Source organism: Telopea speciosissima, chromosome 11, assembly GCF_018873765.1.
Source record: "Telopea speciosissima isolate NSW1024214 ecotype Mountain lineage chromosome 11, Tspe_v1, whole genome shotgun sequence".
In the NCBI taxonomy this organism is placed as follows: Eukaryota; Viridiplantae; Streptophyta; class Magnoliopsida; order Proteales; family Proteaceae; genus Telopea; species Telopea speciosissima.
In genome coordinates this window covers 8,885,630-8,902,382 of record NC_057926.1, presented here as the reverse complement: position 1 = coordinate 8,902,382, position 16,753 = coordinate 8,885,630, and the positions used below count along the sequence as shown (strand labels likewise).

At 38.0% G+C, this 16,753-nt stretch overlaps 1 long non-coding RNA gene across 1 annotated transcript; it reads left to right on the top strand.

Moving 5' to 3' along the window:
* Window positions 1-2,823: 2,823 nt before the first annotated feature.
* On the top strand, window positions 2,824-15,769 carry LOC122646515. The gene is made up of 3 exons (XR_006330636.1): window positions 2,824-2,951; window positions 3,414-3,419; window positions 15,760-15,769. It is a non-coding gene; the product is annotated as an uncharacterized LOC122646515 (long non-coding RNA).
* Window positions 15,770-16,753: the final 984 nt, after the last annotated feature.

Below are 16,753 nucleotides of genomic sequence, written 5' to 3'. Positions count from 1 at the left end.
CTAATATTAACTATCCACTTTTCCACTCCTACAATTTCTCTCAACTCCTAAAATATCTCCCTAAACTTATCCCACTTTTAATAACTATATATAATAAATAACCACCATCCCGTAGATACATATAATTAATAATAACTAACTCTAATCACAAAGAACAACACCTAAATAAAAATCGACACATAACATTCCATCCCCCTAAATTTTGGTCTTGTCATCAAGACCTCTAAATTACAAATAAAAATTAAAAACAATTCCCAAGTTGCTTCCGTCGATTGTCAATGTTACGCCCAAGAACTCATCGGTCCAACAATACCAACATTTGAAGAACCTAATGAAAAACTCGTACGGACCCGAGACGGTCAATATCTGTTGAACAAATCGCTTCTATCCAGCTGTTGAACAGAGGAGGATACACCAGCATCAACCTGGGACAGACCTGGGACAGTCGATTTCCTCTGCCATGCTTGACTCTGATACCATTTGTTTCGTGCAAGATAATCTGAAAATAAAGTAAAATAAAAGAGAAATAATAGAGATAGAAAGAGAGGAAGAGAGATAAATTTGGGATAGTGTTTTGCTTTATAGACGAAGCAATGGTGTCTGACTTGTTGGGAGGTAGCCGGCCTCTCTCAAGATAAACTCTTAAGAATTAATTAATATTTTTCTCATTCCTTTCTACTTCTTCATACATCAATAAATACACGGCTAATATTAACTACCCACTTCCCCACTCTTACAATTTCTCTCAACTCCTAAAATATCTCCCTAAACTTATCACACTTTTAATAACTACATATAATAAATAACCACCATCCCGTAGTTACATATAATTAATAATAAATTAATAATAACTAACTCTAATCACAAAGAACTACACCTAAATAAAAATCGACACATAACACAGTGAAGTTTTTCAAAATTTTCCGTTCAAATCCCATCTAAAATCATCTACGAACCATTTAAAAAAAAAAACTCAATCAAAAAAAAAGAAGAAACCAAAACTGCATCTAAAATCCATCGTCTCTCCATCCAATCTCCAAAACCATCCGAGCTTTTGAAAGGTCAGGGGGTATTTATAGGTAGGATTTTAATAGGATATTTATTTTTTCTTTTTGTTCTTTTTTTTTTTTTTGGATTAAACCTTATCAGAAGGCTTCCACGGGTCCAAGGAATCGCCCTTGGGTTCCACGGATCTATGGAGCTTACATGGATCAGTGGAACCTTTCACGGATCCATGGATCTCCAGGTTGATCCATATTGCTCAAAATAGAATCTTCTACCAGTTTTGGACCTTGATTTGTGCCCGAGTGTTGGATTTTGACACAAAATATACCGTTGCATTAGGTCAAAAAAATTTTAATTTTGAACAAAAAATTAACCCTAATTTGGTGTCGGGGAAATTCCCTACAATGTTTCCAATCACTGCTTCTGCACCCTTAGCTATCATTGAGTATTTTGCACTTAAAAACACTTGTCTGAACCTTATCAAGGTCAAGGTAAGGTAGGTTAGGTGGTCGAACCCTTCTTGAGAGAGAAACTTCATCAATCCACGTTCGATTGTTATCATTACCAAGGGGGTGACAAAATTTATGGTCTATAGGTCCTAAGCCCGAATCCCAAGTGGTGACTCATTTTATTTTAGTATATATGTGGCATGATCCCAAACACCCCTTTTAATGATGAATCACAACAGTAAACCAATCCTTGCTCGCCAAGGAACCCCGAACCAAACAGATCTCGCCCACTAGGCGGAGAAACCTGCATCCTGAAGGTAGTGGTACCCACAGTTGGAAAGGTAACTCGATGAACTACGAATTATATGTACTTACCTCCTACCAAATTAATGCAGCCCATTCCCATGGACATATAATTGACAAGCTTCACAAGCACTAGACCACCCCAAAGGCATAAGAAGGTTCACAAGGCTCCAAGCAAAAAAGGGCCCAAGCCCTTTCTTAGCCCAACACATAGCTGGTCCACACTTTTGACTAGCCCAAGTAACTTGAATATCACTCACAAAATTTACAAGTGAAGGTGAGACTTCACTTCCTTTATTTTTCTCTTCATCTCCTACTGCTTGTTGATGTGTCAAAATTTCTATTAGTGCAAGAGAGTCTTTTTTGAATACTACAAAGCTAGAAACATCTTTCTTTCTTTTTTTTGTTAAAAAAATTTTGTTCTTGTTTTGTAAGCCTTGTAATTTCAGCCATTGGATTGTAAGGGCATGATTATCCCTTTTTATGCTTTGTAATGCCTATATAAAGCCTCCAAACTTCTGTAGAAGACTGTGATTTTATTGACTGACATTTTACTAAGTGAAATCCTTTGAACCTAGAAGAATTCTCCTTGAAGACTACAAAAGCTAGAAGCATTTTAGGCACCGCTTGATAACCTTACCAGAAACTGTTTCTGGTATTTTTTTATTCTGAGAAACAAAAAAACACCTAAAAAGTGCTTGATAAACAGTGTTCCATAAAAATTGTTCTCTGGTGGATAAATCAAAATTTCTGCTTCTCAGAAGACTTTTGACAGAACATGTCCAACATGTTCTGTCATTGCTCAGCACAAACTTGACAAGTTGTTCCCGATAAAACTTGATGAAGGGAGTTGAAAGCACTCGTGACCGAAGGCTCTGCAACTCTCTCTCTCTCTCTCTCTCTCTCTCTCTCTCTTCCTCTCTCGCAGGCTCTGCAACTCTCTCTCTCTCTCTCCAGGCTCTGCAACTATCTCTCTCTCGTAGTCTCTGCAACTCATACCCTAAATCGAGTGAGAGAAGGAAACGAGGTCGAAGCTGAGGATGCTAGTGGGTATAGTCCCTTCTACGGTATGTCATGTTGAAGAAGATGAAGAGGGTTGCGATGGATTCTTCTCCTTCGTATATGGTTGATGAGGATGCTAGAGCCAGGTTCAAGCATCAAAGTCTCATGCAGGATTATCAAGAATTGCTTAAGGTATGGTCTTTGTATTTTTTGAAATCTGGGTTTCCTTCAGATCTGTTAAAAATCTAGGGTTTCATATAGGTACTTTTCAGATTTAGGTTTTTGTGTTTTAAATTCTTCAAGATTTTGTGTTGTTCATGTTCTTCCCATCTTCTAGTGGGTTTGAGCCCTCCAAACAAATACCACTTTTAAGTATACCTAAAATTTCTATTTGGTTCCTCTTGTTAAACCTTGAGAATTTTCTAATTTCTCCAAGATTTTGATTATTATTGTTCTTCTCTTGTTAACTCTTGCAAAATTTCTCGAGATTTTTGAGACTTATTTCATGATATAATTTTTCAATAATTTCTGCAATACTTGGGGTCCTTTTAAAAATTTCCAATTTGTTCAATTGGTTTTAAAAAAAAAGATTATTTGATCTTTCGATCAATCTTTTTATTCAGAGCTGTTTCCTAATATTGATCCTTTCAATAGGACACAGTAAGTACCATTCTCTGATAATACTTGGGGGTAATGAATGATTATGTTGTTTGAAGCCGGAATCATCAAAAGGATACTGAGCACATAGGGACAGAGAGTCTTATGCAACCACATATGGACTTTATAGCATTGTCCACAGTGGTTGCATGGGCATTGTTTACACCCTAGTTTCGGTCTATTTCGGTCAATAGACAAATAGACCGAAATCTATTAATGTCAAGATTGACTTGTTAGTAAGTGACCGGAAAATGGTCAGTGACTAAAAACAGTCAGAAGTAGTCAGACTGAAAACAGTCAATAACCGAAAACGATTAGTACAGTCAGAAACGGTCAATGATCGATAAACGGTTAGTGACTGACGAACGGTCAGTGACCGATGAACAGTCAGCAAAGTGGTTACAACCAACTCTCAAAGAAGTTGGTCGTTGTGAAACTACCTGGTATGCCATGAAATGGGTTCCATTGAATTTGAAAAACAAAGTGGGAAGGTGGTGATGGAGGTTATGAACAGTTACGTGACCACCTAAAGAGTTCAAATTTAAATTCAAAATGAAAAGTGAAAGTTGATGCAACTACCTACAACTCAACATTCTGCATGTTTAGTCTATATATAAGATTTTCATCTTTTACTTACAAGCGGGATTGAACATTTGGAAGAGGCATCATGTTCTTAACATCAGCAGGCTACTTGACATCATATTGACATCTGTAGGCCAGAAACGAAGACTTCATGTTATAGCATTAGTAGGCCATGGCAACCATGTGATCTACCAACATTTGTAGGCCAGGGGCATCATGTTATCAACATCAGTAGGTTTGATACAAAGGCATCATGTTCGATATCAGCAGGTCATTAGCACCATGTTATCAACATCAGCAGACCAGGAATGGAATGTTGATCTACCATTTTCTTTTGTTATTTATTTATTTTTCTAAATCAATATCAATATCTTTCTATTTTCCTTTGCTTCTTCCATTGCAATTTTTACTTTTTTAAAGTTCTTGGATTACCAAGGCACTGGTAGAATCCATCTTCGCCTGCAACAATTTCTTAACAAGTTTCCTCATCATATCTAAAAACGGTCTCCAGATCGGATGAAATTGAGGGAAACAGATGGAGAGAGATTTTGATGAATAACTTTAATCGAGATAATGAAAGTAGAGAGATAATAGAGAAAGTTAGAATGATTAATAAATTATATCAAAAAGGATATCTTTATCAAGAGAAAATATAATTTTTTAATTGTAGACATCACGCAAGGAAGTTGGTGGTTCATCATGAATTAAGTCTAGGTGGTTGCTGGTTTCGAAATCTGTAGAAAATATTTTTTTTATGCCTTGAATAAAAGTAGTTCGTACTTTTATATAATAGAATGATGTAGACACGACTAAGTCGGATTTAATCCAAAATCTCAGTCTAGGCCTAGTCCGGCCCAAACTAAGACCTACAAATCTCAATCTTTGTCCAGCCAACAAACTGAAAAGCCCAGCCCAGGCCTCCAAATTTTTGGATGGGCTCCGGATCAGTAGACCATCCCTGATTGAAACTAGACTTCGTCATTCACTTAAAAAGGAGGGTGAGGTCAGATTCTGTCTCTTTTAATCTTTTGGTAGAAAGCATAGTTCCAATTCTGTGATTTAGTATAGCACACTTTGCTTCATACCCAAACATTACTTCATACTTACTCTATTCCCCTAAATATATAAATAGCCTTTTCCTTCTCAAATCTCATTACTTCCAGTCCATTCCAATCCAACTTTTACAACAATGGCAGCAGCCATATCTCCAGCCCTCATCTCCTCCCGCTACTCTAAACCAACTCTCTTCCACTCCAAACTTTTCCTTCGTTCTTCCTCTGTGGTTCATGGCCTTTCCCTCCCAGGCTCTTCTGTTCTGGTCTCCCATGCAATCAAAGTGGTTGCACCACGAGGCGGTGCCAACCAATTGAAACCCATTCAATGCAAGGTGAAACCGCCGTCTCGTATCCGGCGTTTTCGCATAATTACGGAAAAGCCCGGAGGAGAGGGTGCTACTAAGTCACAGTCACAGATGATTGATTATTACATTCAACTGCTAACGATGGTTGTAAGGTACTACAACAGAAATATTAATTAGGTTTGGAGTGTTAGTGTTTTGTATTTTCATTGGGACAATTTACAGTTCTACTTAATTTTAAGTCTTTATTTTCTGATTTGGATTACTTGGTTTCTTTGTCCAACATCAGTAAAGAAGAAGCCAAAAGATGTGTTTGCAGTTATTCATATGAGAAGCCTTTTGGGTTTGAATGTGAAATTGATGAGGATGCTTCAAAAAGACTTAAAGGTCAGTCTCCAACCTATATATTTTACCTCGTACTAGGAGACTATGAGCCTATGAGCCTATGAGCATGGTTCTATGCATTGGTATCGGTAACACGGTACGGGCAAGGAGTAAAATGATCAGAAAAATCATTTTTTAAAGAAATTCAAGGGTAATTTTGTCCGATACAGCTGATCCAGGCCGATATTATATCGATATTGTATCAGTTTCGCGTGTTGCCGATGCGATGCACTAAAACCATGAGTATGCATGAGTACGTGATTATTACATCAAATAAATGTTTAAGTGCCTGTTCTGTTCCTCTCGATCTACAGATCTGCCTGATGTTCTTCACGTTTACCGAATGTAGTTCCTGCAAACATCGATTATATATGGACTATTAATGAGAGGTATTCTGTCAACATAAATTCATTCAAATTTTTTTTTTTTAACATAATTTCATGATTATTTCATGTATTTAATTCAACCTGGACAGGAAGACGACCCAGAGTAATTCTACGGATAGGTATAGATTTGGAGATCCGAAAGAGACTAGAGAAAGTGGCATTATTTGGGATAAGAATGGGACTTGGGTGGTTTAATTAATTTGTTTTTCTAATTATATGGAGTTGTAAATCACTGTATTGTAGCTTGTAGAACTCTGCAACTGGTGCTCCCTACCTACAAAGTTCTCCTACCTTGGTGAACGTTAACTCGATCTCCTACAAAATGTTGAAATAAGTTTCTCATCGTGTCAGACCTGAACACACGGTTGCTTCGCGAACCAACATAATCTTTTTTCTGTCTGTAATGTACGTTATTGATGAAAAAATTGTGGTAATTATATTCTTGATATTGATAACCTTTTTATGAGAGAGAGAGAGAGCGCCTTGGACTTTCAAGCAAGTCAGGTCCTTTTTAGAATGAATGTTGGTCATTCGTGGATCCCTCCTGATCCCTTTGTGATCTAATTTGGATAGCCTTGGTGCGGCCCACACCAATACAGGTGCATAGATTTCACCTGGGCTGGGTGCTCGGGCAGTGGATAGGGCAGTCATTTTGCCTTTGTCTAGGTGTAGACCACACCAAGGGTGTTACCTGCTACTTCCCCAGCCATAGAGAATCAGAATTCCTTGTGGTCTGTGCTAAATTTTAGGATAAAAAAAAGGGAGAGAGCAGAAGAATTTGGAGGTGATCAGTTAAACTTTAAAACAATCTCATAACATAAAAGGTAAAATGGCAATCGACCTTTCATCTGTAGCAAAGCCATTCTTTAATTACTACTTTGTTGAAATATCATAGGAATTGCGTGTTCGTGGGTTCAAATCTTTTGTGCCTCCTAGGTAGGGCTTTAAAACCAGGAATCCACGACGAAATTGGTTCCTGCCAATACTCGATCTAATTTAGATCGGATAGGAATCAATCGGAATCGATCTGAATAATCCTAGAATCGATTTGAAACGATAGACATCGAGGGAAAATCTTGGCATGAATATTTCGATTCAGAATGCCAGAAATCATAATCGGTCTCGAACAATTCCTGATCCGATTCACCAATTTTTGAAACATTGCTCCCAGACCACAGCAGCCCACATAACAATTCTTTTGACCAATTAATTTGCACCATAGAAAATACAAGAAAAGGAATAAAATAAGTTTGCCAAATGACTGATTAGAGCACTAACATTTAACATGTGAGGAGTCCAATGATTCTCTCTTATGCATCCAGTAGCTAGCTGGGACTGGCTATATCAATTCTTCACATGGTCTATTCAAGACTTGATGCAGAAAAATACGAGGTTATGGTGATGTAAAGTCGTAAAGGTTTTGAATCCCAAGGTTTAGTTTGTCATAGTTTTTCTATCAGTGTTAAGGACAAAATATTCCTCCACCCATGGAGGACATTTCACATACCATATTAGGATTCACAAACTCCTCCTAAGATTTTTCGTATGTACCCAAATACCCTCCCGATATCCATTTCCATCCTCTCTCATACGTCGGTGAATAGGATCCCATTCAGCGTAGGTGAAGGGAGACTGAGGCCTACTGTCCCTAAAGTTTTGGCGCAGTTTTTTCACCTATACATATTGCTGAACACAAAATCACAGTGCAATTTCAGTGGACCTATGTATAGCTGGTGAAAGAGTGGGTAAATCCATTTAAGGAAAATTACATGATTAGCTACTTTTGGGTTTTCATTTACAAAACTGTCCACCCTATGTTTGAATTAACAAAAATAGACAAAAACAAGTCAAGGTTTACAAAACTAGACAAAATAGTGTCTCCCCCTCCCACACTTACTTTTTTTGACATTTTTACCCCTGCCATTGCCTTCTCGCCCAAGTATCCTCCATTCCCTGCAACCCTAACCCTGTCCCAGCCACTGCCATTCTCTGCTACCCCAAGTAATAGAGGGAAAAAAAAGAGATTTTTTCGAATGGGAAATGCCGACGAAGACGAAGGATGAAGGAGAGTCACTGTTTTGTTTTACAAAACTTGTTTTTGTCTATTACTATTAACTCAAACATAGGGTGGACAGGTTTGTAAATGAAAACCCAAAAGTAGCTAATCATGTAATTTTCCCATCCATATATATGTTGAGAGTTTAGTTCTCACCAAATATTGGTGAATTAGTAGCAGTTCTTAAAAGATATTTAGTACATGGAAATCTTGTTATTTCACATAAAAACTACATTAAATATTGTATTCAATGATTTTCAATTTTTTGAAAAATCTTTTTTACTCCTACATTAAATACAGTATATTTTTTTTATGAGTAAAAAACAAAGTACTATTATACATCAAATTTACAAAGGTTTGAGCAAGCATTCTTAGCCATATTCTTGACTAAGGTTAGACATAATTTATCACCTTTCATAGTAAATCTAGCATTCTGGGTATGGTTAGAAACATAGAGAAAATCCTTAAACAAAAATCACGGTCAAGGGCATTTGGTAGGAGATGGAAGAGTATTGGTAATCAGTTCATGATCCACCCAAACTTCTTTAATCTTCAACCCAATGCACGCCGCACAATCACATCTTTTACGGATCGCAAGAAGAACTACTACTAATTCGCCAATATTTGAGAGAGTTCCTACATCAAAATAATTCAGCTTGCCACCTATCAAAAAAGCATATGACCACCTATCAAAACAAATACCGTGTTATTTGTTTTGAGAACGAGACATTACACAAAAAAAGTATAGTTTTTTTTTGTTTTTTTTTAATGAAAAAGAGAAATTTATATTAAAAGGATATGAACGACTGTACATCAGGGAAGTGGATCTTGATCATACAATGTTCTTTAATGGCTGTGAAAGCCATTTTTATAAGGCAACTGAACCACAAAATAGTTACTATTGTAGTTAAAGGACACTAGTAAAGTTGTTAAATAGATCGGCTAATTCAAAAAAGTTCGAGACTAGATTTCAAGGGATGCACATGTTTTCAAAAGGATGGAAGTAAGATCCCAGACTGAAATTGCTGCACCAAATTGCATTCAGATGGATCTTTGCATCTACAACATATTTCCACCCCTGTAGGATTCCAAATAGTTCAGCCTCCATAATATCAGTCGATCTATAAAAACTGGCAGATGTTAAAACACCTTGCCCTGCCACCAAAGTGCAAAAAGCCCACCCTGCTAATCCTATTTGAGGTTCAAATACGCCTGCACAGAATAAAACAGGGAATTGAAGATCAATGTTAGAATCTCTATGCATTTCATCTATGATTTGTGTGAAATGTGGTGAAGCAATAATAGTTCGTGCTAGTGTGGGGGGTGTAGGTGTAAATCCGAAATCCACTGAAGTACATTTTTTATGACTAGATGAGGATCAGCACGAGCTAATCCTCTAATAAATTTGTTCCATACATACCATAAAAAATAACATTATAACAACATAGAAAAACCAAATTGCAGATTGTTTATCTAGGGCTTTAAAAGAGAGGAGAGAAGTACAAAGATGTGCCAGAGAAGGCTAGAGAGAAGCCCTATTCTCAATCCGAGAGGACTAGATGCCCAGATACGCTAAGTCTAATCACATGATAGAAACAGATGCCATATGGATTCATTACAAGCACCACAGAAAACACATATAGGTTCAATGGGCATCCATTTTGAGAGAGTAGCTTTGGCAAGTAGTCCTGCATTTAAAACACGCTAAAAGAATATTTTAAATTTTGGATGAATGTTAAGTTTCCAAAAAAAATCCCCACCATTTGGTGATAATGCGGCTAGATTGAATAGTTGAATCTAAGAACTTGGTCGCGAGTTGGGTGGAAAAAGTTTCATGTTTAGCTAAAGAACATATCCATTGGTCCACAGAATCTGAAATAGATAACTTAGAAATTTCATCAATAAAAATATTAGAGGCAAAAGAATAAAGTAAATCGAGATTCCATGATTTGTCAGAAATCAGATTGCTAACTTTGCAAAAAGAATTATTTCTAATCTTAAATTAGATCTCTCTAAGCAACAGTCAATAATAATCAGGATGCCTTGTGTGTGATTATACCTGAGTATATATAGGATTTATGTCTAGCAGAGATGGTGGAGGAGAGAGTCCCAATATGGTAGGCATCGTCTTTGGTAAGGAAATCACTAGTAGAGTTCCCTCAGGAGTATGCTTCCTTATTTGCAGGGATCTAGGAATGTTTTTCTGGTAGTTTCCTTAAAGAAATAGGTTAACACGAGGAGGGATAACTTCATACCCATGTGGCGTGCTGTGCTGTTTTTAGTAGGGTCTTTATTGGGATAGGACATGGGAGTAACTCATTACTCTTTGCCCATTGCAGGGCCATGACCCTCTGATTACGTGGCGTAATCCAATTGGGCGATCATATTTAGGTATAACAAGTGTTAATTTGGAATCGAAACTTAATATCAAAATCGAAGCAAACCATATAAAATCATACTGAATTGTACCGAAGAAAATTGGAAGATTCGTTATGGTTTAAAATAAAAATTTTCTCGATTCGGTTCAATACGATATAATACGGTATGGTATCAGGTTCCAAGGTTGGACCGTTTAGTATGTCCTAAACCGTACCAAATTATCTGATTTTATATCGAACCATGTTATTCATTTACACATTTTAAGAAAATGGATAAGAGACCGAGCCAGGGAGGGAGAGACTTGAGTTGATTCCTTTTAACCTTCCAGGTGTTGAGTTTAGCTGTTGATGGTGGTCAATTAATAGGTCTCCTTCCCCAAGTTTGTTGTAGATTTTGTTGGATTTCTAGGGAAATGGGGAGTTGTAACTTGTAAGACACCTATTTGATACATCAAAAGTCAACTTCATCCTTACGATTCCTTGAATCATGGTTTGGACCGGATTCCTTCACGTTTGTTGAGACGTTCTCAACCACCCAACCATTTCGGCCAATAAATGTCACCACGACCTAATCAACCCATCTTCACATAGACGTTCTGGTGTGAAAACCAAAATAGCCGCGGAGGTCGATATCGAGAAAGGAAGACGACTCCAAAGAAGATTGGAGAAATTAAACAGGAATACGTAACAGGGTATTATTATTATTATTCATGCTTAATTTCCCCATCTTCTTTGGAGTATTCATGCTTCAATTACCCGATGCTGCTGTGACTAAAATTTGGGAAATGATATGAATATAAGTTGAGAGCAAGGATAAAAAAAACTCGTGTGTCGAAACTAGTTCAATCCTGTGATTGTTTTTTTATTGATGGGGAAACTTTGGTTGGAAGGGTTTTTGGCGAAACATGATCGAAACTGTCTAAATGAGGTATTATATAGGCCTGGGTCAAGGTGGTTCAACCATGTTTCGTCGAAACCCTGAATTTTTTAAATTTCCCTTGTAACTCATCTCGAAAGCCTGCAAAACCAAGACAACTCTGTATTTTCGACAAGTTTCGATCAAGTTTTACTTCCATCGTTGAGAGTTCTAATCATATTGAATGGACATCTGCTTGAATTAACAAAAATATTCAAAAGTAGTCAGATGTCACCATGGTTTTCAAAAATCATGAATCCACCGATTCAGATAGGAATCAGTTGACACCGATCCCGATTTCCCTAGTTCTTTTTTTTCTTTTTTTTTTTGGGTGAATAAAGCGATTTCCACGGTTCTTAAGTGTTGTTTCTTGAATTGAAATTGGATCGGACGATTCCTAATCATTTTCTTTAAATTTCATCTTGAATTGGACCAATTCATGGGTCGAATCTCGATTTTTGACTCAATTCGATTTTCAAAATAGAGATTTGGAATCGTGTCTGAATTTTAGAACCTTGGATATTACCCAACAAAATATATAGATCCATTCTAAAAGCCAGTTAATCTTTTGGGGCTAGTGTGTGGTTTGTGTAATTATACTTCACTTTGTTGTTGTTTCATAATCATAAAAACAAAAACAAAAACAAAAAAAACAAAAAATATATAGATTGTTTGAAATGCGCAATCTCTAAGAGAATCAAGATCGGAGAAATTAAGCAAGAATATCCAACATATATATTACCTCGTATGAGTGATTATTACAATCAAATGCTAATTGCTTGTTCCTCTCCATCTACAGATCTGCCTGGGGGTGTTCTTCATGTTTTCCAAATGTAGTTCCTGCAAACATCGATTATATATGGACTATTAATGAGAGGTATACTGGGAATCTTTTCTCTTTATTTAGACCATATATGTGTTGATACCCAAATAGCATTCTTTTCCCCTTAACTTAATTTAGAGAGAGAGAGAGAGAGAGAGAGAGAGAGAGAGAGAGAGTCCAGTACTCCAATCTGGTCCAAGAATCTGGAGGTGATCGGTTATACTTTAAAACAGTCTGACAGCTTAAAAGGTAAAAAGACAATCGACTAGTCTTCTTCATTATCTTTTGTTTTTTTGGGGCGTTGTTCTCCTTGATGCATCGCAAGCTGCATTCAAGCACATGGGGTGGACGCAATGATCACCCTGTCCCCCTGTGTGGCAGGCCTATGTGTCTGGGCACGGCCTACACTGCGGCACAGAAAATATTCTTCCTTTTTTTTTTGTCTTTTTCTGATTTCTTATTCTATTTTTATCGTTGCTTCATGAACTTTTTTAGAATATTATAGGAATTGTGTGTTCCTGGTTTCAAATCTTCTCGGACTCTTAGATGAGCCCACAGCAGCACGTGAAAAACGTCGTCTCCAATTAGCAGTTATTGTAGTGCGTATCTGATGATCCTTAGGGAGTAACGGACACCTCCAGCCATCCCATGCTGCACTCACTGGTGTGCTGGAGAGGATCCGGACTCCAGAATTCTTGACTAATTTTTGCCATTGAAATACAAGAAACGCAATAAAAATAGAAGGTGTGCCAAATGCCTGATTAGAGCACTAAAATTGAACATGTGAGATGTGAGCAGTCCAATGATTCCCTCTGGCAGGGGCTTATGATGTCAATTCTTCACATGGTCTAACTAAGACCTGATGGGTTATGGTGATATAAAGGTTTTGAATCCCAAAGTTTTGTCATAGCTTTTCTATAAATACTATTGTAGTGGAGATTGAGGTCTACTCTCCCAGAAGTTCTGTCATAATTTTTCGAGAATTGGAATCAGCTCTCAACATAGGGTGTCACCCTATATGGATCTCACTGTCCATAGGATGTGGGTCATGTCCGTCAAAGATGGCTCCTAAATTCCATGGATAGTGAGATTTATATGGGGTGACACCCCATGTAGCTAGAGAATTTAAACTCAACTAGTTTTTCTACCTATATTGCTAACACAAAACCACAATGCAATTTTAGTGGACCTATAGCTGCTGAAAGAGTGGCAAGAGTTAAGTCCATCTACACTTCCATAAGTTTTTTTTTTTTTTTTGGGAGAAAAAGGAGCTTCATTAATTAGATAGGAAAAATACAAATACTTAACATTCTTTGGTATCTTCTTCCTCTTGTGTCCTCCCCAATCAGGTGGGTGAGGGCCTGAGGAAGGCTATCTGGGCAGAGATGGATCTCTTGATCTGAGTTAGCAATGCTCGCAAGAAAGTCAGCGCAAACGTAGGTTTCTCTAAACACACGCGTAAAAGTGCAGCAAGCAAACTCCTCTCTCATGTTAAGAATATCCTCCAACAGCCCTAGGCAGTACCACGGAGCACGATAGGAACCATTTATCATCTGAATGGCACACATGGAGTGTTGATGGTGAAGCTTGATTTGGTCCAGAAAGTGCGGTTGAGACCTTCGGAGGGCCGTTTTGGCCTCAAAACGGTCTCGGAATGCCGAAAACTGGCGGAGGTTCATGCCAAAGGCGTGGAGTCGTGTTGGGTTCGTTGAGATCTTTGAAACGAGTATCTTTTGACTAATGTGTTATGTTTTGGTCCGGCCTAGGTTTTTGGTTCTTTTTGGGCTGGGGGCATTTGTGTACTTTATGGGTTAGGATTTTCTTATTTATTCTTCTTATCTCTTTGAGATAGAAGGATGAGTGTCACGCCCCCATCCCAGACAAGGGATAATATATAATATAAGGGGTGACTAGGACGACGCGTGTCATCCCATTAAGCTACCAGGATCACTGACACAGTGTCCCAACGCACAGTCATAACCAATATTAAAGCCATATAATATCATAGTGCGGAAAGGAAATATTACATTTCAAAAGATCAATAGTTTTGCAGAAGCGTATAAAATCAATAGTTACAAGATGTTCAAAGGCTAAATGATAAATATTGTAATTAATACATTTTTCATTACCATCTAATAACTATCAACAAGGGTATAACAATAAATGTAAAGCCCTAAAATAATCAGAAAAGAGACAAAGTACCAAGTATCCTCATGCCGTAGGCACAATTGTCACAAGGACACCCGTTGCCATATTCCTCTAACACATCTTTCGACTCCTCCGTACCTGCATCATAATCTAAAAAAATGTGTACACGAGGGGGTTAGCTCCACTGAGCCAGTGAGGGGATGGGGATGCACAACACACATATCACATAGTCCAATGACGCATGCATATGTTAAATAAATTTTTCACCTATCATCACAACTAAGTCAGAGGTGTATGCTACTGTGACAACTCGAGAAACACTGTGGGTCACTTAACTTATCGTCACAATGAACCTCAATTGTTACCAAGGGGTCAACGCCGGTCGAAGCCACCAAAATCACCCAGGGGCAAACTCCGATAACCAATACTACCATGACTAGCCTCTCCCACCTCCACAGAATCCGGTGTACTGATTACCCAACACCTAAACCCCTGTTGGTAAGGGTCGTAGCATAAGGGTGCTGGTCCTAGTCACAGATATACTACATACAATTTCTATCGTCCCGAGAGGTAATTCGGGTGCATCGACTTTTCGTCTGGTTTAGTGCCTGGTTACCAACACGGCACGGCGCATATAGTTCAATATGACATTCAATCAAAGATATTATATATATAATCCGAAGCTCCGGCACCAGCGTTCATCGACACCGTAATCCGATAAGAAATGGAAAGCAACCACAACATCATCATATCAATCATTTAATAAAGTATGCAAATGCACAAACATGCTTAATAAATTATACTAATAGCATGATATATAATGCAAATATTAGTAACAAGCCCAAACAACCAAACCCACTCACTGTATATGTTATGCCCCGATGTTACAAATTGTCGCCGCGATTAAGTAACACGTCACAAGATGGAAATTTAAACCTAAAGAAAGAGTGAGAATAAGGTTAAATAAATAAATGGAAGGATCCCCAAAAGGTATTCCATAAATCATTTAAGTATAAGGTTTCAGAGGCAGGGTAGTTTTATGGGTGGTCTCATGCCCAATTCCTGCAACCACATGTAAATCCTAGTTAACTAGGGGCTTAGGAAGGTCTCTGCTAAGGGTGGTTTTATGGGTGGTTTGTCTCAGAACATGAAATCGTACCTAAAACTGACTTTAACAGGAGCTTATTCAGGGGGTGGTTGCAAGGGTGGTTTCTCGTAGGTCTTGAAACCGCATGTAAAACCACATACTTGCAGAATCAAAAATTGAAAGGTTTCTCACCAGGGGTTCATTTTCCAAGGGGTTTAAAGGTAAGGAGGCTTCAAGAAAGCTTCCTCCTAGGTTTAGTAGGGTTCTAAGACCTCATTAGATCCATGTATCCCAAGGATTCAAGAGGGAAAGCAAAGAGAACCTAATTTAGGGTATAATAAGGTAGAAACCCTAAGTCTTTCAATTAAAATGAGATTGAGAGCTTTAGAGCAAGCCATGGAGTAAAATAACTCCACAATAACCAAGGCTTAGAGGTTTCAATCGATCTTTGGGTTCCAAGACAAACTCTAGATCGAATCTCTCCCATTTTTCAAACCCCAAAACCCAAAATAGAAGAAGAGAGGTGGGTTTTAATGGCTTATCTACCCCAAGGAAGTGGTGCTCCACATTGAGGGCTCCAAGAAGTGATCTTCAAGCTTCCAACCAAGGTTCTCCACCCTTCTTCCTCCTTTTCTCCTTCTTTCTTTCTTCTTTCCTTCTTTCTTTCTCTTCTTTTCCTTCTTCCCACGTTTTTGGTTGGAGGAGAAGTAATGAGAATGAATGCTTCTCCCCCCCCCCTTTTGTCTTATTTATAGAAAATGGGCCTTGGGTCCTTTAAGTTAAATGGGTCAAGAGCTAAATGGGTACTTTAAGTTAAATGGGTCACCCAAATTAAATGAGTACTCTAAGTTAAATGGGTCACCCAAGTTAAATGGGTCAACCCATTAGTTCTAAATAGTAAAGAGGTCTATCAAAGGGGGTCTATTAAAGGGTGGGATCCACGTAATAATGGAACACAAGTCTCTCACACGTTTCCCGAAGTAAGTGGGATCCACAAATAAAATTTTTCCAACTCAATTAAAATAGCTCAGGCGGTCCAAACCTTGACCCGCACTTCGAGGGCATTGAGGGAAAGGGTAAATAAATAAAATTAAGGGCTAGAACTTACTTTTTCCTTGTCATGGTTTGTCCCCCATGACCCCGAATAGTTTTCTCATAGGCAAACCCATATTGTGGTCAATATTTTTGTAGCTGGGTTTGACCATCAGTGAGAATAGTTC